Source organism: Pipra filicauda, unplaced genomic scaffold (assembly GCF_003945595.2).
Source record: "Pipra filicauda isolate LSUMZ 115617 unplaced genomic scaffold, ASM394559v2 scaffold251_size2273266_pilon, whole genome shotgun sequence".
In the NCBI taxonomy this organism is placed as follows: Eukaryota; Metazoa; Chordata; class Aves; order Passeriformes; family Pipridae; genus Pipra; species Pipra filicauda.
In genome coordinates, this window is record NW_024104367.1 from 1,344,192 (window position 1) to 1,370,961 (window position 26,770).

The 26,770-nt window shown below is 40.5% G+C and overlaps 1 protein-coding gene across 1 annotated transcript in view; it reads left to right on the forward strand.

The window, feature by feature from the left end:
- The window catches only part of PTK2 (protein tyrosine kinase 2), a 191,037-nt gene that overhangs the window by 13,018 nt on the left and 151,249 nt on the right, over positions 1-26,770 (forward strand). The window contains exon 2 of the mRNA XM_027713070.2: positions 2,005-2,063. The gene's annotated coding sequence lies outside the window, so the exon portion shown is untranslated. The remainder of the gene's footprint in view (positions 1-2,004; positions 2,064-26,770) is intronic.

Here is a 26,770-nt window from a genome sequence, read left to right on the forward strand (position 1 = left end):
AAGTGTTACAACTGGTCGAACTTGAGTCGAGCATGGGAGAGTTCTTGTCACCACTTGCTTCCTAAGTAACTGATAAATGAAAGAAATCAGTAAGTAACCTGTGAAAACAAATATTGGGAAGGCGTGCCTGGAAATGGCTGTTGGTGTAAAGGAGATGAAATGATCCTGTGTTTGGATCATCTCTGTGTTACTCTCTAATGAGCAAACGAGAGGCCCTTTATCTGTCCTCTGGGGTTGCCATCCAGCATCAAATCAAATCACAGTGCCATGCATTTGTACACTGAATTTTACACACATGGGTGGTTCTATTGAAAATCAGTGGGATAACTTGTGTGGAAAATTTAACATGCCTGTAAGTGTTTGCATTATTGATGCCTCAGCAATTAAAATAATATTTTTCTATTATTTGTGCTTGGTACATTTTTGATGTTGTGTGTAAGTCACACACACAATTATTTTAACAAATGTTTTAAGGGTGCTAATGACGTGACTTCCCAGAACAGGGAAAGATCATTACTATTGGCCTTGGAAATTAAAAGTAGCTTTTGCCTTATCAGAAAACATCTTTAGTTAAATTAAAAACTGCACAGGTTTCTCAGTCCGAGAAACAGTCCCATGAGCAATTTCCCTTTCCATAAAGGACTTGTCATGATATCATCCCCATTGTGTTAATCCTTGGTGTTTTCACACATTGTCCCAAATCATGACTAATTCCATAAAAACATTCAGAGCAGACGTGATTCTGGGGAAAGCTGTCGTTTTGCACTCAGTCTGGCAGAGGGGATGGGACAGCAGTCTGAACTAGCAGATTCTGTGTTAACTATAAAACCAGTATTTTGAGGCAGTGCCATTCATCTTGCGTACCACCATAAAAGCAAGTAATATTTTTCCCAAGGGTATGGATGTGTGTTTCAGGTGAGTGTCTCTGACTCATTTTTTTTTCTTTTGCTTTCATGTAGAAATTCAAGTTTTTTGGCTTTCTTATTTTTTTTCAGTTTATTATAGCTTAGATGAACTCTTAAAAGAAACCCTGCAGAGATTATTTTAACTTTTTGTTTCGCTTTCTCATCAGATTCTCTTGTGGAAGTATTTTGGTGGCCTTTGTGTGTGGGGAAAATTAAGTAGCTAAAGTGAATAAAGGTTCAGAAACAGTTCTTAGAACTCCAGTTTTAAGTGCATAATACGTAAGCTTGGGCTTTCTCCTGGTGCTGCCTTTGTCCCTATAGTATATATTTGTTTGAAAGGCAAAAGAACAAAAACAACTAGCAAGGTAGCAAACCCGGCTCTGGAATTCTTTCAGATCAATTGTTTCCTTTAAGGGACAAAATCACAACTTTCTGGACGGTGTATTCCGTGTGTGTTGAGCAATATCTGTGTATATTTGTTACTTCATCTGAAAACTGGCTTGGCTGCCCTGTGATGCACATGCCCTGAGGAAATAAATGCTTTTCACTAGTTCCTCCCACACATTTTTTTATTTTCCAGGGAAGCACTTTCTAATTCTAGATCTGGGTGCTGCTAATGTTCTGAATCACTCATCAGGGTTTTCAATGCTCGCTCAATTGTTGTTGCCATTAAGTGTATATTAACTATATTAAAGGTTCACTTCAGAATCCTTCTTTAAACCTTCTCCTTCTTCAAAACAACAAATCCATATAACTTGTGAAATTTTTAGTTTGATTTCATGCAAACATGAAACCAGATTTCAGGCAACTTGCTTTTTAAGATGTCTGGTTTGAGTTCAAATGTTAGTCCTTGGCTTCTATGAACGTCTTTTGTGTTTGGTTTTATGGGGCTTATTTGTTTGTTTGTTTTTACCTAAGGACTTTCAGCTAAATAATCTGCCCTTTTAAAGTAAGGTGCGTACTGCAGCTTGTTCCTTAGGAAGGTTATCTTGTCTTCATAACAAGAATATCAGTTATTTGGATATCAGTTTCTTGGATATTTGACTACTTTGACATTTTTTAAGAAAATATCCTAATAAATTCTAAATGTTTATTTCAGATTTCATGTTTCACCCTGTACTGAGCACCTGCTGCTGAGAGCTGGAAAGTCTACTTAGGGTATGTACAGCAACTAATGATTTCACTGTCACACGGAGTTTTACTCGAGGTAAAACAGGTCAAGCTGAGATTTTTTGTAGTTGTTCTTCTTTCCTTGTTATTATTGTTGAAAATCCTGATTATTAAACAGTGGGCGTTATAACAGGATTTCTTGGTTTGTCTTTTCCCTGAGCCTCCTGGAACTGGCCTTTTCCTGGCAGGCTGTCCCTGGTCCTTCCCTCAGCCCCAGGGTACAGAGGTGGGCAGAGCTGTGCAGCAAGTCATTTACAGTGCAGGGGAGGAATTTGTGAGGTGTTTGCTCACCTACCAAAACCACTCAGCTGGAAATTGTCTGACCAGTCCCACCTGCTGCCTTTGAAGCAGCATGTTAATAATTATCTGATCTCGTGTTCTGCTTTTCTGTAGCACATAAAAAGTTTGTCTTAAGCCTCATCTTCGCTGTAGGGGCACTTGGCCTAATCTCAAGTAATTAGCTGTAAGCAGGAGTAAAGAAGTTATAGCCACAGTATTTTTTGTATTGCAGGAATTTATTTCTGGTCTCCCTACCTTATTGATTGCTTTTGACACCCCCCCACCCCTTTCTCCCAGGGGGAATGGTTATATTTGCAAACTTCAGTTTTGTTCCTCACTGTAGTTGGTATTTCTGACTTCTGCTTTTATTGCTGCTGATATATGTGGATGTTTGGAATATTCTTATATTTGAGTGTGGCTGGAATAACTTGTTGGATTTTTTTGTTTGTTTGTGGTTCGGTTTCCCCCCTTTCTACAGCTCTCCCTGTGGTTGGTGGTTTGGGAGCCTCTATTACATTATTTGTTTTCCTATTGCTGCGGCTTTGACAGATAACAAAATCTGCTACTTCAAGTGCACTTTTGAATCTAACTTGTGGATGTGATTACCCTTATTTAAAACTTTGATATCACCTGTTTTAGTTTCATTAATGTTCTTGCCTGGAGTATAGTGCACTTGAGAACAAAGATGTGGTTGCATTTCAAGTAGACTAGGCCCCTAATGGGACTTCAGACTGTGGTCTTGGATCCATATTTGCATCTTCAGGAATCAGCAGAGGGTCACTTGGTGTTTCCTGAGTATGTAAATTTGCAGGGGGAGATATCTTTATTCTTCAGTAGTTTACTTCAGGAGTGTTCTGCATGTAGTCAGCCTTTCTTAAACTTCAGTTTTCAAGTTTATGGTGACTAATTGTTTCTCCTTTCCAATTTCTCTCTTCTGATATGGGATGATGATTGTTTATATTATGCAATTAGTTTTTCCAAGAAATTCCATCTATTCTCACTACTCCAAAGAACAAGCTGAATGGTTTAAAAAAAAATCTTCTGTTTGTCACTTAAATTGGAAAAAGCCCAAAGTATTTCAGTTGGAACAAAAAGCTCCAGTACTGATATTTTTATCAATTAGGACTAAAATTTGTTGCCTTATGTCTCATATTAATTGACTTATGATTCGTATGGAAACCCAGACACTTTAAAAATATTTTCTCACATGAAAAACTAATAACGTGGGAAATCCAGAAAACAAGGAAGGGGATGGTGGGAGCAAGACAGGCCCCTCTTCACTTTATCATATATAAAGGCCTCCAAATCAGACCTGTGATTTCAGGCCTTTTTTGGTGCTTCCTTTAATTTTGTTTGACCTTTTAAAAGGAACAGCTCTGACTGTTGTGATGTCATAAGCAAAAAAGCACACTTGTATGTTTTGTGAACTGTAGCCATTTGCTCTCTGGGATCTGTGGTTCCAAGTGAGTCATATCCTGGTCAAACCATGACAACCAAGTATTTATTAGTTTGTTAGGTAAATACCTTGCACTACCTGCCTAGATAAGACTTTATGGAAAACCAGCCCAGGGTTCACAACAAGGCTGTGAATTACAATGTAGAGGAAACAGTGAAAAATCTTAAATACAAATTGCAAGTACTTCTGACTTGTCAGGTTTACGTTAAATCTGTGAATTTTTTTCTGGCTGGGGATTTGGTAGGACCAAGAGATTAGTGCTTCTTACTCTTTGAAAGTGGTGTTGTATATGCAAATACTGGAATGACAGTTCCAGTGGAAATGACAGAAAAAGTGTACTGGATCTCCTGCTTATTCAGCTGCTTTATAAACTGTTATTTTAAGCCTTGTATTTGTATTGCAAAAATTCAAGCTCCTGCCTGTGTCACGATAGTCTTTCCATTATGTGATCACATACTTTGTTCCACAGAACCACTACCTGTTTGGTCCCAAAACATCCTTGTCTATTCATGGCAGTGTTCAAGCCCTCCTCTTACAGGATTGATTTTTTCTGTTAAGTTTGCTGTGATAGTGCTGGCTTCACCCATTTATCTTATGGTATTATTAGTATTTGTATTGGTATTATTATTTGTATTGGATGGAGTCACAGAACTTGGGATGAAAGAGTTTAATTTTAGGTCCCCGCTTAGACATGCCTTTTTTTGTTGTAACACTTAAAATTCACACTTTAAGCGGAGCTCTCACTGATTTGAATAAGACCTGGAATTACTTGGCAGATCTGTTTAACCCCCCAGGTGTCAAGACATGTCCATGAAAGAAGAGCTTGGTAATTGCAGGGAACTTGGTGACTCTGCTGGGGTCACCCAGAAACCCTGAATGCATAGGTGACAGTTGCTTCAGCTCATGCAATGTTCTGTCTTCTTCCTGATGCTGGTATTTACTCAGATTACCTGGTCACCAGGGGGGTTCCCCAGGGCTGTGTTTGGGCCAGCCCTGTTTAATATCCTTATCAATGATCTGGATGAGGGGGCTGAGGGCACCCCCAGCAAGTTTGCAGCTGTGACACCAGGTTGGGTGGGAGTGTTCATCTGCTGGAGGGCAGGAAGGCTCTGCAGAGGATCTGGACAGGCTGGATCAATGGGTCAAGGCCAAATGTATGAGGTTCAACAAGGCAAAGTGCTGGGTCCTGCCCTTGGGTCACAACATCCCCCTGCAGCGCTCCAGGGTGGGGGCAGAGTGGCTGGAAAGCTGCCCACTGGGGAAGGACCTGGGGGTGGTGGGTTACAGCAGGTGAACATGAGCCAGGGTGTGCCCAGGTGGGCAAGAAGGGCAATGGCACCTGGGCTGTACCAGCAATAGTGTGGCAGCAGGACCAGGGCAGGGATTGTCCCTCTGGGCTGGGCACTGGTGAGGCCACAGCTCAAATCCTGTGTCCAGTTCTGGGCCCCTCAGGACAAGAAAGACACTGAGGAGCTGGGGGAGCTCAGCCTGGAGAAAAGGAGCCTTTGTCTCCAAGAGGGACGGACCTTCTCACTCTCTACAACTCCCTGAAAGGAGGTTGTAACCAGGTCAGGGTCAATCTCCCAGGTAACAAGTGACAGGACAAGAGGAAATGGCCTCAAGTTGCAGCAGGGGAGGTTTAGGTTGGATATGAGGAGCAGTTTCTTCACCAGAAGGGTGTTTATTGGAACGGTCTGCCCAGGTCAGTGGGGGAGTTGCTATCCCTGGAAATCTTTCAAAGACGTGCAGATGTGGCACTTGAGGACATGGTTCAGTAGTGGCCTTGGCAGTGCTGGGTTGATAGTTGGACTCAATGGTCTTAGAGGTCTTTTCCAACCATAGTAATTCCATGATTTGTAATTAGTGTGTGCAGAAGACACCTATCGATAGGACGGGATACGAGCAGCAGTTCTGTTAACTTTACAATTCTGACTTACTCCTCAGACCATTGTTGGAGCATGGAATTGCTGCAGGCATTCTGTAAATAAAAGTACATGTAATTTTATTTATTGTGTGATTTCAAGCATACTGGTCAGCCATTGACAGTAGGTGGTGCCAGCACTTCCACCTAAGATGCAGCTTCCAGAAGGTGTTCTCTGGATTGTGTCTCTACTGCAAGTGACTTCAGGTGCCTTCCAACTGTAGGGTTCTATTTCAGTTGGAGTTAAACTAGTAGATGATGAGAAACCTTGTTGCATCCAGCATAACACTTGCTTAAATACAGTATAACAGATGGGGAAATTAATGTTCCTTTTTATCTCTTATGGCTAGAAACACATCCCTATGGGGTTTTGTGTATTTTGGATGTTAGACATGTAATTTCATTTTAATACATTTGGGGATTTTCCCTTCTTGATACAAAATTTGTTTAAAAAGACTTCAGTTGGTGCTTAAGACTGTAAAGAACAACCACTCTGTTCTCAAGTGTAAGACTAATTAATGGATGTTGCTCCTTCCCAGTAACACCTACATGCTTATAGCTCCTCCTGGCTTCTGGAAGTGGAATTTTGCTGGGATTGCTGGCTGGTTTGTTATTCTGGACTTCTGGGTCATTGGAGAAAGATTTACTTTGCCACCAAAGTTATGATAAGCTGCTTCCAGGCAGGCTGGGCTTCCACGTGTGTGAGCTGGGTACAGAACATGCTCTTCTCTCTGGCTGGGCCCTTCCTGGGAAGGGCTCTGTGCTCTGTCTGTGCTGACAGGCGCCACCAGGGTTTTAAAACCAATAAACTTGGATGTTAGAAACACAAGACATTCCATGTGGTGCCCAGTGCCTTTGTGAGCTCTGTCCCAGCCTTTGCTCAGCATAGTTGATACTTCTCAGCCTGTCCCCAGAGCAACTGTTGTCTCTTACAGAGGAGAAAGTGGGCTGAGGGAAATAAATTTCAGTGCTTGTGATATTCTCTTTAATTTATGTCCCATCCCTCAGTGGAGTTCAATAAAACCTCAGCCTGTCGGGATTATCTTGGAATATGTTATCGAGATAGAATGAAGTAGAGCTTTAGTTTTCCCTTTGGAGGTGCCAAAGATCTTCTGTATACCAAACAAGTTATTTGTTTTGGTTGCTAATCCTTCTGGTATATGTGGATAGGCAAATATAAAGCACAAAACAAAGTTTGACTCTGTAAATAGTGCTGCTCTGCAGTGTGACTTGGAGGAGCTCGTAGCAGCACATGCTGATGGTGCCAGGGATGGCCATGCAGTGCTGCTGCTGCTGCCTTCCAGGCTGTTAAATGGCAGATGCAAATAATGGTATTTTATTTATTACCTGCAGTAAAGTTTGTAGCTCTACTTCTTTCAGAGCACTTAATTTGCTCTCTGGTAATGTATAATTGTCCTTCGATCCTGTATTTTGGCGAATGGTTGCAGTCTGTACTGGCTGTTATTTAATTCAAAGCAAGGATCAAAAATTCCCATTTTTACCTTTAAAACTGAGTTAGGCTTTCCAGGCTTCCTGTTGTCCTTTGGGATAGTGTTTGCTACTGTGGTGTAGCATCTTGAGTTGTAGTTGTGGGGCAGGGTGTTGAGTATCCTCACAAGAAAAGGAACATTACTGGATACAAATGTACTGACAGGTCATAAAATATGGTGGAAAAAAAAATACTGTCCAGCTTGATGGGCAGCAGGAGCAGCAAGGGACAAACCAGGGGTGCCAAGGTTGGTTTGTGTGTGCTGTGGTAAGGGAAGGATCTGGGTTGTTTCCTGGCAGACATTCATGGAGAACTTCCTCTGAAGGGAAGCGGGCTGGAGTTCACTTCCTGAAACGTGTTTTAATTAGCAGTGCCTGGGAGGCAGGGAATTCCACTCCTCAGGAAGCTCAGGGCTTGTAAATGCTGTGCTGTGCTCAAAGTGGAACTTGATATTTCAGTTTAGCCTTATCAGCGCTGTATGAAGTGAAACCATTACTCGTCTCCCTTAGGTTTGGCACACCTTGTTCACAAGTCCCAATATAATATTACTTTTTTATTTATTTTGCCCCTTCTCTCAGTAGTCTCAATAACTCTTGTTCACTTTTGATTCACTAAACTCTGAAGATTTTCTATGGTATTACTGCCTTCCTAGTAAATCTCACTTGGTTTATGCAGGGTTGGTTATTCTTTCCTAGTTGTAAAACTGGTGGAAAACCATAGGATGGTGTTGGAAGCCTCTGATTTTCCTTCTCATGTGTTTATAAGACACATCAGGGATATGTGAACACCCAGTATAAAACCCTTCCAATCAGCCTGATTCCCTTTTATGCCTAGATGCTTGTAGATAATTAGGTTTGGTTATTCTGTATTCCTTGAGTTGCATAGATCTTCCTAATGCATCATAATTCTGTAGATACCAATTTCTTTTGAAACCACTGAGTTTTTGAAATAAAAATACTGTGTTTTCATGGGCTTGAATTTCATTAAATCTATTTACGGTAGCCAGAATTAGCAAAAATTGTTTATTATATTATGTAGTGCCCACACATACTGCTGTCTTGGGTACAGAGTAGGTGACTGTCAGAAGTGATATGATTTGTTTCTGACCAGTAGATGTGGGTCAGTACTCTCTTTTCCTTGGCAAGAAGTAAAGCAGGCAACTTGAATTCCCTGTCAAGAGTCCAGACAAAAGTGGCTTGGGCAGAGTTTCCTTATTAAGGAGGATGAAGTGGACATGAGAATGCAATAACAGACTATAACTGCATCCAAAAATGAAGCTTTAAATGAGAGAAAATGCTCTGTACCAAGAGGGAGCCTTGATCACCTGGCAGAAGTTAATATTTGTCCCAGGTACCACTGAAATCGTGCCCTTTAACAACACGTGGGAGGTTTATTGTAACACTTCACTCCCAGCTGTGCTGGGGATGGTGCACTCTTTAAATTGCTGACTGGGATTCCCATTAGAAAAAAGGTCACTTCTTATTTTAGTAAAATAGTATTTAGATTGTGCAGAGCTAAAGGGCACTTAAAAAGTCACGGTTGTCAACAGGACTCCAAGTTTGGCATTCCAGGTTATTTTTGTGTGTATTGTAAGCAGGTGGTTGTGTTGTCATTTCCCTCTTTCAGGATCAGTCTACTCAGCTGAACTTTCAGGACAGGATGGTAGAAGCCTGGCAGAATTGTAGAGGGTGTTAAGGTCCAAAGGAATTGGAGAAGCTGTAATCATAGTTTTTCCTTCTGCCTATTCCGTTATTCTAAATGACTTGTGTAAGAGCAATATATCAAAATGAATGGTTATTATATGATTTTTCTAATAGTATAATACTTATGTATTTTAACTTTCATTTCTTTCTGAAAGTCTTTTCATGTTGTAGTCTTTGCTAGTTGTAATATTCCCAGGAGTCTGAACTGTATTGTATCCTAGTTATTTTAAACAGAACAATTCAGGTTGTATTCCTCTGCCTTAAATATATGCTGACTCTTGCAAGTCACTTAACATAGAAATTTGAGTTGGACTCCTAACGTGGTAAATAATTTCCCTTAGAAGCCTTTGCATCATAATTTTTGGCTTTGAAAAAAATCCCAAGCAAACAGGATGTTAACTTGCCCCTCCATTTTGTGTGGTGTTAGGGGCTGTGTATTAATCCTTCTTTGATACCTTAAAAAAATTCCTAAGCACAGGATGTGTTTGTATCCAGCCTGAGCGTTGTGCTTCTGTGCTGTGCTAAATCCTAAACAGGTGTGACCCCAAATGAAAGTGGTCATTAAAACAGTGAGTTCTGCATCTTTTTTTTGTGGGGAGGCTTTTTTGGGTGAATTTTTGCTTTTAATTTGAGGCCCTCTTTCTGCAGGAGATCTTGTATGGATGTAATTAGTCAATGAAGAGCAGGACATGTGATGCTGGTGGTGAAGTCTGGGCTTCAGCTCTGAGTTTTCTTGTTGATAAGGTTTGAGGAGAAGCCAAGCCAAAACTACCTGAAAGATTTGCTCTGGGAGATGTGTGTGCCTGTATAAACACATATGGTGTGAAACTTTCACCAATTACTCTTCTGCTTTTTGAAGGGAAAAATTAAGAGCTCTATATTAAATCCAGAGTTTGAGTGACATAAAAATCACTGAATCTCACTACTAATACAAGCAATTAGTGGTTTTGGTGTTGCTTTTAATAATAAACACTTAGCTTTTAAAACAGAACCTAAATGCAGCTCTCCCCCCTGTAAAGGAGAAAGAAGGACATGAAGAAAACAGTGACTTATATTCCTTAATATCCTCATGGTCTCTGTATTCATATATCTGTACATCAAGTGAATGTTGCTACCATCACTGCAATAACTGCACACAAGCAGTGTGAGAAATGGGTCAGAAGATGCTGCTTTAGCTTTTCTAACTGAAACTCCCACTAAAGATACCCTCATACAATGAAAATTTGAGATGACCATATCTATGGGAGCATCACAGATTTAAAAAGCAGCTGAAATGCACAAATACAGAGTTAATTATTCTTTTGGCATCTAATGCTTTTCTCTTGGAAGTTCTGTATCCCCTAATTTTTAGAGGGCAAAGTGTGGAAGTCCTGAGGTGGGGAAGGAGGGTTGGATTCAATTGGATGGCTCTACATAGTCACTTCATTCAAATTCCTCACCTGGATTACATTTTTAGAGAAGCATTTAATTGCTAACTTTGCATCTGAACTGTGAAGTATTTTTGTCAGAAAAAACTAATTCCTGTGTTATTTTGGTGAGTTGGAGTTTCAGTTTGTTGCTTTAGTATGTACCTACCTCCTTTTTCCTGTTTTTTTCAAAATAATTTTTCAAGATAAATTAGTGTGAACCTGTGGACATTTGAAAAGCAGTTGGTAGGAAGGACCCAGAGCTTGACCTCCAGTTTAGAATTTTTGCTCTCAGAAATAAGCATTAATTCTAGAAATTACAAAAACTGAACAAAAGACTGGTTAATTTTTGGGGTGGTAGAACTATTATTTTTCTCAGTCATCTGAAGTGCAAGCAGTGCAGAATTTCTGCAAATTGGCCCAATTCATGTAATACTGGTTTTCTTGTCTGCAGCATCCGTGTTTTCTATGGAGCTGATCTGATGACTAATTGAGGTCAGACACGGTCGGTTCAGGACATCCTTGTAACTTCGCATTTTCTTATTTTTACTGTTCTCTCATATCATCAGAGTTGCCTAAAATGTTTTTTGAAGCAAGGACATGTCTCAATTTGCCTCCTGGATCTCAAATTTCTGAAGAATGCAGAAATTTGAGGGAGGGAAGCAGTCAGGGATGTGAGCAGCCCAAGGACAAGGAAACATTTCCAAGCCTACTTTATTCCCTGTGATAGAAAGAGAAATATGCAGGAAAAATATGGCTTTGGATTTTTGGATTATGCAAATGATGATACACATGAACCATTTGTAGCTTAAATGGGGTGATTGTTCTGAAACTTTTGTTAAAATCGGGAGGTATTAAAAGAAATTACATTGAAATATTCATAGGATATAATTGCTGAGGCTGTTGATGGTATTTATTTCCTTTTGTGGTTTACAATATATAATTTGTACATTGCTTCTGATACATTTTTAGCTCCTACACTGACTGCAAATTAAATATTGATTTGTGCATTGCTGGTTTTTAAGCCTCAAGGCACTTCTGAGTTGTGGTTAATTGATCTCCAACTCCAAACTTTAACACACAGAGTTTCTGAGACCAAGGCATTTGAATTACAAATTACAGTGTTTTACACACGTGGTTCACGTATTTAACCAACTTCACAAACTTAATATTAGTTTTATTGTGCAGTTTGCTCTTTGAAATGCTTGTAAATACGAAGGGAAAATAAGGCTAGAACAAAATAAGAAATAAGCTACTGCTGGCGAGTTTTCTAATGTGAATGTAATGTTATTTGCCTGTAAAATATTTGGAAATTCCACTCTCTTACCATTGAAAGTGTCCATCCCATGTCATTTAGTTCCCCAAAAACCCCGAAAGACCTTGATTTTTGTGGAGCTTTCATCACAAATGTCAGTATTTAGCCAGTAATCAGGGCTGTAAATCCAATCCATGGACGTTCCCAATTTAGGTTTCTGGTAGCTTAGTCTCACAACTTAATACACAGGAATTAAATAAATTTCATCATCTGTCATGTTTGTCTTGAATGAGAGGATTTTGTCCCTAAAAATAATTTTTCGTGGCTGCTGTATAAGGCCATATGAGTTGTTTTTAATATTTTATGCTACTTAAAAGTATTTGGATGTGTGTTCTTTTGGTTCTTAATAAATGTTACAGTTGATGGCCTTTCATTTGAATAAAGTACCTGTCTTTAAAGGGTGTTGGGGTGGAAGTCCACTAGGTCTCTAGTCATGGTCATAATGTGACATTTAAAAGCCCACCATGCTTTTCAAACCTCTGTTTTGCAAAGGGCAGCTGTGGAGTTCAGCAGTTGGAAAGAGCCTGAGCATTAGGGTTTGGGATGGAGGCTGAGGAAACAGTGGAGCTCCTGTGGAGCTTTAAGTCCTGGAAGAATAAGTAAAGACCTTAATTTCTCAGTCTGGCTTGGTGTATTTGTGCTTTGAGGAAGATATGGAGGAGGTAGAACTTTATAATCTCTTAGTATTAACTTCTTTAAAAGCCAACCTTTTCAGAAATGGACATTCTGGATGTAGAACGCTTCAGAAGGTAAAACTTTGCTGTAGTGCTTTGCAAAGAGACCTTGGGTTGAGCCATGGCAAAGTCACTGCCATCTGCCCAGCCTCAAAACTGCACTTCATGGCTTTTGGAGCAGTGTCTAATTTGTAGGCTTCAAATTTTGGAGTTTTATGTAATTGCCAAACCCGTTGACATTTTGAAAATGTCTTCATTAGAAAAGTGGGGAAAACCTGAAATCTTTTTGGGGTTGCTTCTTCTGAGGTGAACTAAGTGAGTTTTAGCTGGTAGACTGTAGCTGTACATATTTTGTGTCTGTTCTCTGTGAGAGGTAGTTTGGACCAGGTGATAGCCTTCTTCCCTGCACAGAAACTCCTAAGGCAGGACGAAACCATTACAAGTCACCCCTGTCATCCCACTTACCCCCTTTCTATGGTTGTGTTACTCGTGACAATATTGTCTGCTGTTACCTTAGTTTCCTAAATAATTAGGCTTGTGCTGCTTGACATCTGTTATCCTCTCCCCTACACTTATTTGACCATAAGCTGGTTCCTACCAAGCTGCACAGAGGCAGAAGCTTCAGAGCAGAGCTGAGCGGAGCTGCTGATTTCAGGCTGTCGACAGCAGCGTGCACACGTAGGATCATGGAATCATTTAGGTTGGAAAAGACCTCTGAGGTCATCAATTGCAGAGGTCTTCTCCAACCTAGATGATTCTGTGATTTCCCTTTGGATGTCCCACATTCTGTGATGTCCCCCAAACCTGGTACACTTGCAGCTTTCAACCACCCAGAGCACTCTGAAGGAGGTGGCTTGGGGGCTCAGGGGATCAGGTGAGTCTCAGGTGTTCAGGTGTGTTGGGATAAAGGGGCCACAGTGATGGTGGTGGTGCTTTCTCCTTGCTCAAGGGTGTTCTGAACACAGTTGTGTTGTTGAATATTATGGGTTTGTTGTAAATAATGCTTTATTGGTCTATTCAGAAAAGTGTCTCAATTTTAAATTTAAGTTTGATATTTAATGTATTTAAGTATTTTAATATTTAAAGAAGATAAAATTGTGTTTGGAGAGTGTAAGGTGGTCCTGTGGTCTTGGATATGCTATTTATTTAACACATTGCTGTGCCGTTCATTTGCATCTTAGTTTTGCTTTTTAAATTAGAAAGCTTTCTGGCATTGCTTCAGTTCTCATTAGCACTGTAAAAAGTGATCCTTACAGTTGCTGAGGTAAGAATAAGTCTGAAAGCTTATAAAAACAAATCCAGTAAGGGGAAGGGATTCATATGGCTAAATGGGATAGCAAGAGGAATTAATGCTTTTCTAGAGTTCCTGTTTTAGAAAAATTCTGAGGAAGGGAAAGCCTTGGGATTCTGGACTTGACAAGTGGTACCAGATAGGGGTTTCCAGGTAATTCTCCAGCTACAGAAAACTTTTTGCAAGGGTTTTTGTTTGATTTTGGGTTTTGTTGTTGGTTGTTTGTTTTTTTTTAACTGTAGGTTGATCAGGGAGACCTGTAATTGCACTGTGGAAAAAAAAAATTGTGAGTCTGCTTTTAAAAAACAGAGATACTTTTTACCAGGCCTGTAGTGACAGGACAAGGGGTAATGGTTTAAAACTGAAAGAGGGTAGATTTAGACTGAACATGAGGAAGAAATTTGTTAGCATTCCTTCCCTTTGTTGGTGAGGCCCTGGCACAGGCTGCCCAGAGAAGCTGTGGCTGCCCCATCCCTGGAAGTGTTCAAGGCCAGGCTGGATGGAGCTCTGAGCAACCTGTTCAAGTGGAAGGTTTCCCTGCCTGTGGCAGGTGGGTTGGAATGAGATGGTCTCTAAAGGTCCCTTCCAACCTAAACCATTCTTTGATTCCAACCTTGCTGGGAACGATTTAGACACCTGACAGATCCGGTCAGATCTGTTCCGGTGACATGAGGAGTTCAGTGGTCAGAGTTGCCCAGTTTACCCCAAATTGTTCTAAAGGCTTTCTGTACTTTTTCTCATGGCTGTAAGCAAACACACTCCATCGGTTCCCTTCTGCCCTCATGACTTAGTTACTGCTCTGTGATTCAGGGATTGGGAAAAAGGAGATAAATGGACTTAGCTAAACTTCATTCATGTGGTAGCAGAGTTAACACCCCTGTCATTTAGGCTGAAAGTAATTCTTTGGTCCTTTGAACTTCCTCTCGTTTGCTCTGAGCTTTGTGGCCTATTATTAAGAACTTGTGCATTTCTTCTTCTGTGGGGCTGCAGCAGACAAATTCAATTAGAAATTATTCCAACTCCAATTCCATGACATGTTGTTTGCATATGCAGCCTGAAATTCCTTTGTACTGTCACAAATGCTTAGTTTGCAGGATGACGAAATAAATATTAACTGTACCAGAGCAGACACCGGGGTAAATACACAGTGCAGTTCTATAATTTGATCTCCCTCTGCATATCAGCAAAGAGGGATGTGTTCAGAAGCTCCCGAAATACCAGCATCCTTGTGCAGTAGCTGCCTGATTTTGTGCCAGAATTACTTTAATCTATTCAAACAAATTTAAGTTCACGTCCACTCTGAACCTGATTAGATCTTGGAGAGCTTGAAAATGAGTCTCTTTAATAATTATTGGAAATTTGAATAAGGTTTTTAATTTGAACCTTAAACCATTTTCTTTCTCATTTCCACCTCAAGCTTGAACTCAAATGATTATTTTTTTTTCAGGGTGAGTTTTAGGATACCTTCAACAGCAATTTAGAGAGGGAAGACTCTGTCTTTTCAGTATTTTAATTTAAATTTTTTAATAAGCATTGCATATGTATTCTGCACATTACGGGAGACAGAGTTACAACGTATCCGAAATAATTTAGTGTGCTCGGGGTACCTGACACTTCATACATGATCAATTGAAAACTAGATCACAGAGTAATTAAAAAATGTTCACCACCTTCGCATTGCTGAGGTTGGAAGTGCGTGAAACAACTGTCAGTTCAGCTCTAGATCATCACTGAGACCAAGTCAAGTCTTTGTTCTTGTGGGATTCAGTGGTATCTCACTTTGTCCCAAGTTGGAGCAGGAGCAGAGAAAACTGGATAGGTTTTTTACTGGTCTTCCCTGGAATGGAAAAGCTCTTTAGAGAATAATCCTCAAATAATTTATCCTTGTTTGAAATAAGAAAAGAAGTGAGCTGGTGTTTTTTCAGTCCTGTGGAATGGTGTGGCAACGAATAAACTACAATATCAGTGAAGAATTTAAAAAGCTTCACAATGTGTTTCTTGGTTTAGACTTTATTGCTGTTGCTGTACTTTCTTATGGATTATATTGTGGTACAAAAGATTTACATTTTGCTGCCTCCCAGCAGTCACTGCTGAGGCAAAACCCACATTTCTTCTGTACACTTCTTTGTGGTCTTGAATTCTAATCTTTGTGCAGAAAACATTTGTTCACTGAGTCCAACCTACACAGGGCTGTACCAAATGAGCTTATATAATTAGGATATTTGTGGCTCTTTTCTGTTTATTCTTAAAGGACTACATCATGATTTTCTTTATATGCTCCAGCTAACTTGGCTTGCTGATAAGGACTTGTTATACATCAGCAGGGTATGTATTCACCATTAGGATTCCATTTTATATATCAACAAAGCAAGCTGAAGTAAGATGTAATTGTACAAGTGTATACACAGTGTGATCCCTTTGCATAAATCGAAGAAGCTGTTACTGAAATATTTGACTGTACTTTCAAGTGAAGCAGCCCTGTTTCCCAACATTAGAAGCAGAAATAGTAAGTTTTAGACTTTTTAATAGTAGATGCATTTTGTATTGGAAAATTTTTTTTTTTTTAAGAAGTCATGTCTAGGTACAAAGTCACGATAGACTTAAAATCCATTTTAAATGGACTTGTAATACTCTACTTAAATACTTATGAAGCAAGTCAGAGTTACTAAGGGATGAAGTGATTCTTAGCTAAGGAAGTAACGAGCAGCGCAATGTCGGGATTCCTTTCCCTGCTGCTGCCCTTAAAATTGGCTTGTTAGTTATTTGTGAGGAAAATTGGTTTGACAGCCCTGAAGGCAGAAGTGTTCATTTCACAGTGCAAGTAGTGCCATCATGCCACAGCCTTGGCCCTGAGGTGACAAGAGCTGCTTCTTGGTGAACCAGCTCCAGCCTCGCCCCAGGACTCTTTAGGAATCTCCAGCTCTGGGGCTGAGCCTTGGATGGACACATGGATGTAACTTGTGTTATCTGGGAGCTTCAGGACTCCAAACATCCTTATACAGCAGCCTTCTGTCATTATCTTTCTATATTCTGTGGATAATCTAATGAGTTTAAATTGAACCTTGATAAATTTTGGGTAGGGGTGTAAGCTGCTCGTTACCTCATTTAGAACGTCAAGGACCTGGACCTACAACATGTTCTGTTTGGACCCATACCTTTATCCAGTCTGGTTATGGCCAGGAGGCTACACAGGATATTTATATTATATATAAATCAAAAGTTGTCTTTATTGTCCTTGTTCTTTCTGCCAAGTGTCTGTGGAATTTGTCAGTATTGTATGAAATAGTATTTTAGGTGATCTGACTTTAAAAATTACTGTCGTGGCTTGTGTAGGAAGCGTGACTTGGGTTATCTGCTGGGGGGTAATTGCAGCCTTAACTGAAACCCACAGCTTTTAGAGTATTATGGCATATCTAATATTTATCTGCCACCCAACATGTAATGAATCTTAAATCTTCCTGCAAGTATTTCTGGTGGTCCTAATCTTCTTCATGCCAGAGGCAGAGAGAAATAATGCTTCCAGTTTTGTCAAATTAAGTTTTTACTGTGCATTAAATTGATTAAATAGAGCAGCAGATTAAGGCGAAAAAGGCTATCTTAAATTGCAATTCAGGGCTGATAGAATCTTAATGATGCCAAGCTGAAATTTTTCAGAGGGTTTGTGGAGATGAGAATCCATTACTCACGCACGCTTGACTTCGCGTGGTGCCGTATTAGAAACAAACTGCTTGCCTTGTTCCCTTTGCCCAGATGAGCAATGGCCAAGCTTGGAAGTTGCAGCAAATGGAACATGGGAGCTGCATGTGTGTTGTGTTCTGTCAGGCCAGCTGGGGCTCTTGTTTGATCACGTTCTTGCAGAGAACAGACCTGTTGGGGGGTTTCCCGTTACTCGTCTTTTGAATCGCTCTCTGACGGCTACATGACAGAACCAATTAGGAGAAGAAAGCCTGTCTCATGTTGTGTTCTGCAGTTCTTCTGTCTGCACTCTTGTTACCCCATCACCCCCTTTTTTTCCTTCATAATCCAGTTTTGTCAGACATCTCTTTGGGTTTCTTTGTCCTGATGTATGTGTGTATTTTTCTTTTGCGTGTTTTTTTTTTTTTCTGCCTGTGGTTCCTCCCTACCTCATTTGTCATCTTTTTTGCTGTCTTAATTTGTTCTTCGTCTCTTCCATCTGGAAAACTTTATAAAAGGGGACAGAGATGGCAGAGGAGAAGCTAGGGAAAAGTTTTTTCTCTATTTCTGCTGGTGCATCTGCCTTGTGGGGAGAGGAGAGGACTGAACACAACTACTGCTAACACACAACATAGCAAGAAAAAATAATTGTAATTTCAGATGAATACATAATATATTACTCTATAACGACTCTTTTGCCCTTTCTTGATTTGTTGTCTTCATTTCTGTTGCCCCTGAACTCCTGTTCACACCCTGAAGTAAGCTCTGTGTCTCTTTGGCTTACAAAGAATTGCATATTCTTGTGTAATGATAGAAATAATGTTTGTTTTTACCCCTTACTAATTTTCCTTGCCTTGTATCTCCTCTGTTCTTCGACAAATAATTTATTCAATCTAGATGGTTCTTGAAAAAATGTTCCTTTGTAGCCTCAGGGGGTTTTGGTTGGTTGGTTGGGTTTTTGGGTGGGTTTTTTTGTTGTTGTTGATTTTTGGGGGATTTCTTGGTTTTTTTTGGTAAACACAATGTGTGTCCAAAGGTGATAATCTTCTGATAAACTTCTGACAAACTGCTTTGTGTGTGTTCTTTACTGGAAAGCTCTTAAATTTCTTTCTTCCTCATTGCATGCTGGCTGCATTGATTATGTTCAACCTTCTTTCACCCGTCTTGAATGCCCTGTAACTTCAAATAAGAAAAACCTAAAACCTTAATTCTAGCTCCTGGAAAACTGCTGTTAACAATGGAATCCATGTGTGGGCCAGAACCATGGAAACAGCATAATTTTACAGTGGTGAAACATGAAAGGAATGACTCGCCCAACTTTCTAAGAATTTATCTTTAAAATAAAAGAAAAAAACCCCACCCAAAACTTGCAAAATGCTGTTCTAGTATTCCGAAAAGAAACTTGGGTGGTTTTTTGTTACCTTGTTAGTCTGTTACTCCAAATCTTTCTAAATAGTTATCATTTTAAAAAGGGAACAAAACCCCACCCCCTCCTAAAAAAACACCCAAGAAAGTGGTTTTCTGTTACATTGTGGTCTGGGATGTGTAGCTCTGTTTTGAATTTTTTAATATTTTGCCTGAAGTAATTTCTTCTCATTCTCTGCTGTTCGTGGTTGTGTCCTTGGCATTCATTTCTGTACCTGGGAACACATTCATTTTACATTCTGAAAGATGTACATGCTCTTTGCTAACTTCCTGCCATAGCTAGAGCACAAACCAGCTTTTCTGACATGCAGGGCTAATTTGTATTTCAGTACAGGAACTACAAAATCCTGTCACCTTTTGAAGGCATGGGTGACTTGTGGTGGCACACTTGTTCTGTGTCACAAGTCCATCATGGAAAACGACAAGGGAGTTTCAGTCATAGCAAGCAATGTCAAGGCAATGTTTTTTGAAAGAAAAACATCCACTAAAGCCATCACTTGGAAGAACAAACACTCTGTAGTACAAATGGGAGGTGGCTCTACACGTATAGAGTGCAGTTCTGCAGCTTTCCCTAAGCCTGCCTGAGGGCCTGAATTGTTATGTTCATAAAATGTCACAATATTTCCATCAGGATTATGTGATCACAGGTCGTAGTGGTGGAGACATCCCTGATAGATCTGAACCATTGTCAGCACACACGTCCCCCCTTAAACATCTGAAGTGCTTTTGAAGTTTCCTGGGCTTGTCCAGAGTTAGCCATGTCTCCTTTTGCAGTAAGCCATTAAAGGATAAGAACATTCCTGTAATGGAGCTGGCATTCTTAGAAGAGCACTTCTGATTGACTAGGTATGTTCTTACAGGTGATGTCTCAGCTCGTGGCTGTTCCACATCTTTACAGAGCCATGGCAGGGAGTTAAGGAACACGACAATAATAGAATCATTTTAGTTGGAAAAGACCTTTAGGTAACCCAGCACTGCCAAGGCCACCACTAACCCATGTCCCCAAGTGCCACATCTACATGGCTTTTAAATTCCTTCAGGGATCGTGACTCTACCACTGCCCTGGGCAGCCTGTGCCAGGGCTTGACAACCCTTTCCTTGAAACAATTTCCTAATATTCAATCTAAATCTCCCCTGGTGCAACTTGAGGGCATTTCCCCTTTTCCTGTTGCTTATTATTTGGGATAGAGACTGACCTCCACCTGGCAACAACCTTCTTTCAGGTAGTTGTGGAGAGCAGTAAGGTCTCCCCGAGTCTTCTTTCCTCCAGGCTGATCCCCCTCAGATCCCTCAGCTGCTCTTCATCAGAACTGTGCTCCACACCCTTCCCCAGCTCTGTTGCCTTTCTCTGGGCATGCTTCAGCCCCTCAATGTCTGTCTTCTTGTGCAGGGCCCAAAACTGAACCCAGGATTCGAGGTGTGGCCTTACCAGGACCCAGCACAGGGGGATGGTCACTGCCCTCATCCTCCTGGCCACACTATTGCTGGTACAAAAGATGATCCTCCAGCCCAGCAGTGTGTCTTGGTGGCAATAGTAGGTGTTTGTCCATACAACAGGAGTTTGCACACCTGGTCCTGTATTTCCTCAGCATCCCCATTGCAGCTGAGATGGCAGCTGGTACCCCTGATGGCAGGGAGGTACCCCTGACTGGTCCTTGTTGTCTTTTCCTTGTCAACCCTCTGTGAGTAGGACAACTGCCTTTGAGCTGGCTGATGGTACCTGCCTCCACACCTTTCTCTTGCAGAAACTTCAGGAAGCTCGATGCCAGCTGTGGAGAGGCACTGGGTTGGAGCTGATCTCCGGTAGTTTTCTCAAATGCTTCCTATTAATGCTGAAGGGTGGAGCTGCATGGATTTGCTTTCTCTTTTCTTTTTTCTTTTTTTTCTTTCCCCCCTACTTGTAAGCTGTGGTCATATTCACATGTCCTCCCAGCTGAGGGACCCCAGATTTGGTAATCTGTCTTTACTTGGCAGCTCTTCCATCCCTTGATCACTTCAGCTGCCCTGCTCCAGACATCTCTACCTCTGTATTCCTGCTGGTGCAGAGACCAGAACTGGACACAACATGTTGATGCTTTATTGTTTTGCACAGTAATAGGCTTAAGTACCATGTTTTCAGTACCCTTCCTAATGAGACACAATGTTTTATTGCCTTTGGCCAGCTACTACAGCTTGAGCTGATGATTTCAGAGAAAACAGTGACTCAGCCTTCCTCCCGCAAGCTGGAACTGGAGAAAGTGTTACTTGGTTAAGGAGGTATTGCTGGGGTTTTTTCCCTGGATGCATTACATCACAGCTCTGTGCTGAAGTGTTTTTGCTGACTTTTAGCAACTTGCTTCATTTTGTGAGATCCTTGTTGATTTTTTTTCCTCCCATTTTCGTGGCTTTTGGTGACCTGTAAGAGCTTAATATCACCTCTAGACTGGAGGATTTCACTCACCCATTTTGTGATGCTGATTAAAACCAATTCTTGGGGAACTGCTCTAATCTCTTCCCTATTCACACCTCTCTTCCCAATAGGCAAGAGGTGTGTATAGTACTTATGTAGGTATTGAGAATAAATTCTTTATCTGAGTTGCCTAGATACTGCATGTTCTGTAACTCACTGTGTAATGAGATTGATCCCACCTGCCCTGAGTAATGATTGAGTAATTTCTCCTGCTCTTCTTAACCTCCTTAAATGTAGCTTCCACCAGAACCTTTTCATTTAATATCCTACTGTTCAGTGTGCCTGGTCTGAAATTTGGCTCCTGTGGCTGGGTAGATAACTCTGGTCATGCTCAGTGAGGTGGTGTTGTAAACTAATTTGAAGTTTCCAGGTGCATGCAGAGTTCATCAGAGCAGAGTTCAGCTGAGATGGAGGAAAACATGTGGAATACTCTCCGGGTCTGAATCAGAGTCTGGATTTTTTTCAGTTTCAAAAACTAGTATTTAAGAACCATAAGCAGAGTGATTTTGGAGCAGTTTCAAGAGAAGAAGGAAAACTCTGATTTGAAACTGCTGAATGATTTATTTTTTTTGTAGATGCTATAAACTAAGAGACTAAATATTGATTTTGTTTTCAAATTGGAAGAGGAAAGCAGGTATAAAGAGAAGATTGAGGTCATGAGAGGAATGCAACAGTAAACTGACAACAAATTGACAAATTAAGGGAGCAGATATGAACTGAAGGTGTTCTCAAGGTAGAGGATGATTTAGCTGATGCTGATGCTTGTTGTACTGGTGTCATACCACAATACTTTTGCATATCTAAAGCTATTCGAGGTATGTTAGATGTGATCACACTATAGTTGTGCCTAGTACCTGTTTTATCAGCCGAACATATAATCTGAAAAAGCCCTTAGTGTTCTTTGCAGTACTTCAGTTGGTCCTCTCATTTTCCCTTGCCTTAATTTTGTGTTGCTTTTGATTTTCAGAGGCAGCAGCTTGCCTTTAATAACTGGTTAAACAGAACTTCTGAAAAGCATAACCCAGGCAGTGCATGTTTCCTGGGGAGGGTGTCGGAGGGCTTCGTTCTCGTTAACCTTTTCAGCAGACAGAAATGAAAGCATTAAATCATTACTGCTGATACTCACAGCTGAAGCAAAGATTTAAACCAAGATAATAAAGGACTCCTGTGCAACGTGGATCTCCTGTGAAGTAGGGGCTGTAAACACAAGGTGTGTGGGTTTGTACACTGAATTTCTCCTGATCTGGCCAAAGCACAAAATAATTGCAGTGGGGTTTAGTGGATGGAGGTGTCTGTCCTATAATTGTCCCGTTCCATCTCTCCCCAGGGTAACAGATGAAGATTTGCAGCTAAGCTGGATATTCAGCTGCTGCTGTGCCTGAGGCAAATGCAATAAATATGTCAATAGGGGCAAAAACTCCATCTAAGTAAGCAAATGGTATTTTTAGTGCTGTTCTGATTGACATATGAGGAGTGTGTCAGGTACTGGTGTTTGCAAATTGGGGGAGCTACTGGAAGCAAAAATAGTCTGAGCATTTAAAGACTTGTAAGAATAATCAAAGGTTAAGGAAAAATGGGGCTTTGCAGTGAGCCCCTTCTGCACCTTATTCTACATGGCTAATGTACAAAAAGGTTTTATTGAGTCGCTCCTGAAAATTGCCCTAAAATTGCCTTAATGTAGAATAAAAGGTTGTTAACATTTAGCCCTGCAGATTGCTAAATTAGAAGTAGGTTAGATTTAGCATAGAATTAAGAGGTGCACTTTCAGTAATGAAGAGAAAAAAATACATATATGGAACAACGCAAACGGTGGTTTATACCATCTTTTAGTCATATTGTAAAACTTTTTAATAGCTTTCCCTTAATGGGTGTGCTGTCAGGATTAGTTCATTGTGTCTCCAAGGTATTTGCTCAAAAAATTGGATGGTCATGGATAAATCCTTGAGCTTCTCAACAAATGGAATTTTACAAAGTTATTTGTGGTTTGTTTTTTTTTTTTGAGAGGTGACTTCTGTTTACTTTTTTGCTCTTTAAAATAAAAATATTTTGACATAGACAATGAGATCTCAACTTCATTAAAGACTGGAGGAACATCCAGCTGCCTTTTTAGCCTGTCAGACAATATAGGAAGGGAGACTTCTAGGTAGCTGGATCCAGCCTTTAAGAGAACACCCTTCAGCATCAGCCATGCAAAGGCTAAAAGCTGAATATGCATCTGTATTCCTAAGTTATTTTGGTAGATAAATAGGAAAACTGCATTTAATGTTGTCTGTGATATTCCTCAGCAGTTGGAAGGATTGTTGTCCATGACATGTGCTGCTCAGCTTCCTGGAGACTGTGGTCTGTGGTTCATTGTGTGCTGTGAGTCTTTACTTTTCCCTGGAAAGAGATTGTGAACTGAATAGCTGAATGAATTTCAAGGGAATACCATTAGGGTAGAGTCAGCCAGCTCCTGCTACAGGAGAACAGGATTAAATTTCTTGTGGTCTGTGCTTACCACAGCTCTGGAAGGAGATCAGTGCTGCAGATGGGGTGAGAGTCTGAGCCTCTGGAGTTGTCCGTGGAGCCATAGTCTCATTTTACCTTGAGGTAGGAAGAGGAAGCTCACAAAATATTCCTGTTTTCGATGATGAGATGTTACTCTTGGAAGGAAGAGTTAAAGTTGCGGCTCCGTTTCTAAGAAAACATTGGGTTTTCTGCAATGTAAAATGCATAGTTTCGTAAGAGCAAATACACTGTTAGAGAGATCTGGTCCTGAAGGCATCCATAAATCATAGGAAAAAAAACTATTGATGCTGGGATCCACAAAGCCCATTTGAGGACTGTACTGCCCCAAAACCATCTCGGTGAATATAGAAGTAATAGTAGTATTCTTTCTTTAGAATACTGTCCTTTTTAATTCCTCAGTGAATTCATGTACATAATTGGTTTACTTGGAAAGTTTTTTTTGGCTGAGGAACTTTCTTACTTTGTAGCACCTCTAATGTCATTTCAGCTTGTTTCCTGGTCTGTTATAGTCATCTGTGTATGATATTACAGAAACCTTGGGTGGAAAGGAGCTCTTGAGGCCGTCTGCCCCATCCTCCCAGTATCTATATGGGATAAAATCAGTTTTCCCTGAGAACTGTTTAACCTTTACAAAGTATGTAAGAGTCTGATTATGATAAAGAATATGGTGTGAAAGTAATTTTTCTCTCTGCCTATTCAGACTGGCAGTTTGCTCCCTACCAAGCAGCACGGTGAGATATGGAAGAATATAAATGCAGAACATGAGTGATCTCGTGAAAGGATCAGTAGGAGCCAGAAGCACATGAAAAGTTGATTCATTTTAGATTTCACTTTGAAGAACCACGTTGGAGCAGACAGAAATGTAGGACTGGTTCATGTTGTACAGCTGCTGTGAACGTGGTTTGTGTGACAGCACTCCAAGCATTCAGGAACTGAGCTGTAGGAGGAAAGTCAGTCCAGGCCTCCCATCATGTGAGGGAATCCTTTTAAGAGGACAGCTCTCCAAAATGCTCTCCAGCTTCTCTTTGAGTTGCAAACCAGATTAGGTTTTTTTGTTTTTTTCTCTTCAAAAGTCACGGCATTGGTTGAACTTGTCTCTAGAGATCGAATTGCAATCATGTGCTTCAAAAAGGGGGAAGTTTTGCACAGTAAAGAAGGCAAGTTTGTCAATGCAATCTGACATGAGTAGCTACCTAAATTCCTGTTCTCAGTTTACCTCTCAGTGAAGGGAGCTTTTTAAGTGCTGCCAGAATCCACTCATCTTCTTTCAGTGTTAGATGTTAAATGAAAAACCATATTTGGAGGATAAAGCTGAAAAGTTTTGAGCCAGAACAGATGAGAGTGAGCTGGGGAGACGGGGTAAACCCCAGGGTAAGGAAGTTCCTGAAGTGACTCTGCAGCTGATAGAAACACATGGAGGTAATGAGCATTTTACTTACTGTTGTGGTGTCTGCATACACAAAGGAGTGGAATTGCTACTTTTATCTTTGGAATCGCGACAGTGTTTATTTCATTTATGCTGTTATGAGGTGATACTTTGTAGTGGCTGGTGTTTGCCGGAATTAAGATACATCAGCCTATAGAGGATCTTGTGCTTAATGGAAATCATTGAAAAATATGATACAAGTAACTTGCTAAGTGCATTAATGCAATTGTAAGTAGATTGATATGGCCTTCAGGCTTCAGTGTCCTCTGACTTGTTTTTAAATCTAATGTGTGTCAATTAGAAATTAAAAACAGTCTCTTACACTAAATTGTAATAGAAGAAGGTGCAGTTGCAGGAAGCTGTTCAGTGTAGTTGTCCCAGGGGTGCAGCATCTCTTCACTTAATGCACTGATGGGACTAATTTGCAGTGGAACGTGGAAGTAAGAAATCTTTACAGTGTTTGACTTAAATACAGCCCCGGTGCTGATGGTGTGGGTGCCCCACTGGGGAAGGCCCTGGTGCAGTAACAGGATCTGTGGGAGTGCTGGCAGGCAGAGATCACAGCGGAAACAGCGGCTCAGGTGTTGGGGACAAACACTGGAACATGATCGGGTCTTTCTTAAGTTAAAAATATGTGTGTCTTGGCTGCAGAGCTTTCCCTGGAAGTGTTCAAATCCTGAGATGTAAATGCATGTTTTCTGCCTCTCTGTGTATATATGATAACACACCTTTCTGGTGGTTGTGTTTACTGGTTTTTTATTGAAATGTGTTGTGTAGGCACATGTAACCAAATAATCTGCTCTGAGTAATAAATGCTGTGACAAAACACTCCCAATACAACAGGAATTAAAAGAAGATTTTAATGTGGTTCATAAGTTTCTGTAGTGACTTAAATTTCTCGATGTTCGTTAATTTTAATGGAACTTAGAGATTAGTTCCCATCACTGTAGAATAATTAAAATCAAATATGGTGTTTCCTAATCCATAGCTTTAGATGTTTTACTCATGTGGCTGCAGTTGCTGATATTGTGTAGCCTAGTGACAAGCAGGAATTTTTTTGTGCTTTCATAAAAAAAAGTACCTGGAAACTATTAAACATATGTAAACAGACAAAAAGATGCAACACTTATCTTCATGTAACTTTCCAAAATAACTGTCACTGCAGCATTTCTCTGATGGAAGAAAGCTCCACTCCATATGTGCTGATCTGGTCTGTGCAGGAGCTGTTGCAGGAGGCAACTTGAGTTTTTTGCTTCCCGCAGTTCCTGTGTCTCCTTGGCCCGTTTTTTCCTGTCTCAAGGCATTTCTTACATGTTAAAATGTAAGAAATGTAACATGTTTTGTTCCCAAGCAGATGATGAGCATCTTTGAGATGTACTTTACTATCTTTTTAATCTACCTGTTCTACCAGACTAAGGCAGGCAGTGTTTTCTCTGGGGTTTTTTGGTGGTGTCCCATTCCATTTTCATTTTGTACTTTGTGTGTTTCAGCTTTCTGCTGTTGCTGTTTCACCATCTCCTCAGGGTAGGACCGTTCATTTTGGAAATGTTTAGTGGGCTGCCTTTAAGTTTCAGGTGGAATTCTCTTGGGTGTTCAGGTTTTATCGTGTTTTCCGGCCACAGACATGGGCTGTAAATGAAAGGAAGCATGATGTTAAATCTGTTGGTGAGAGCAGGGC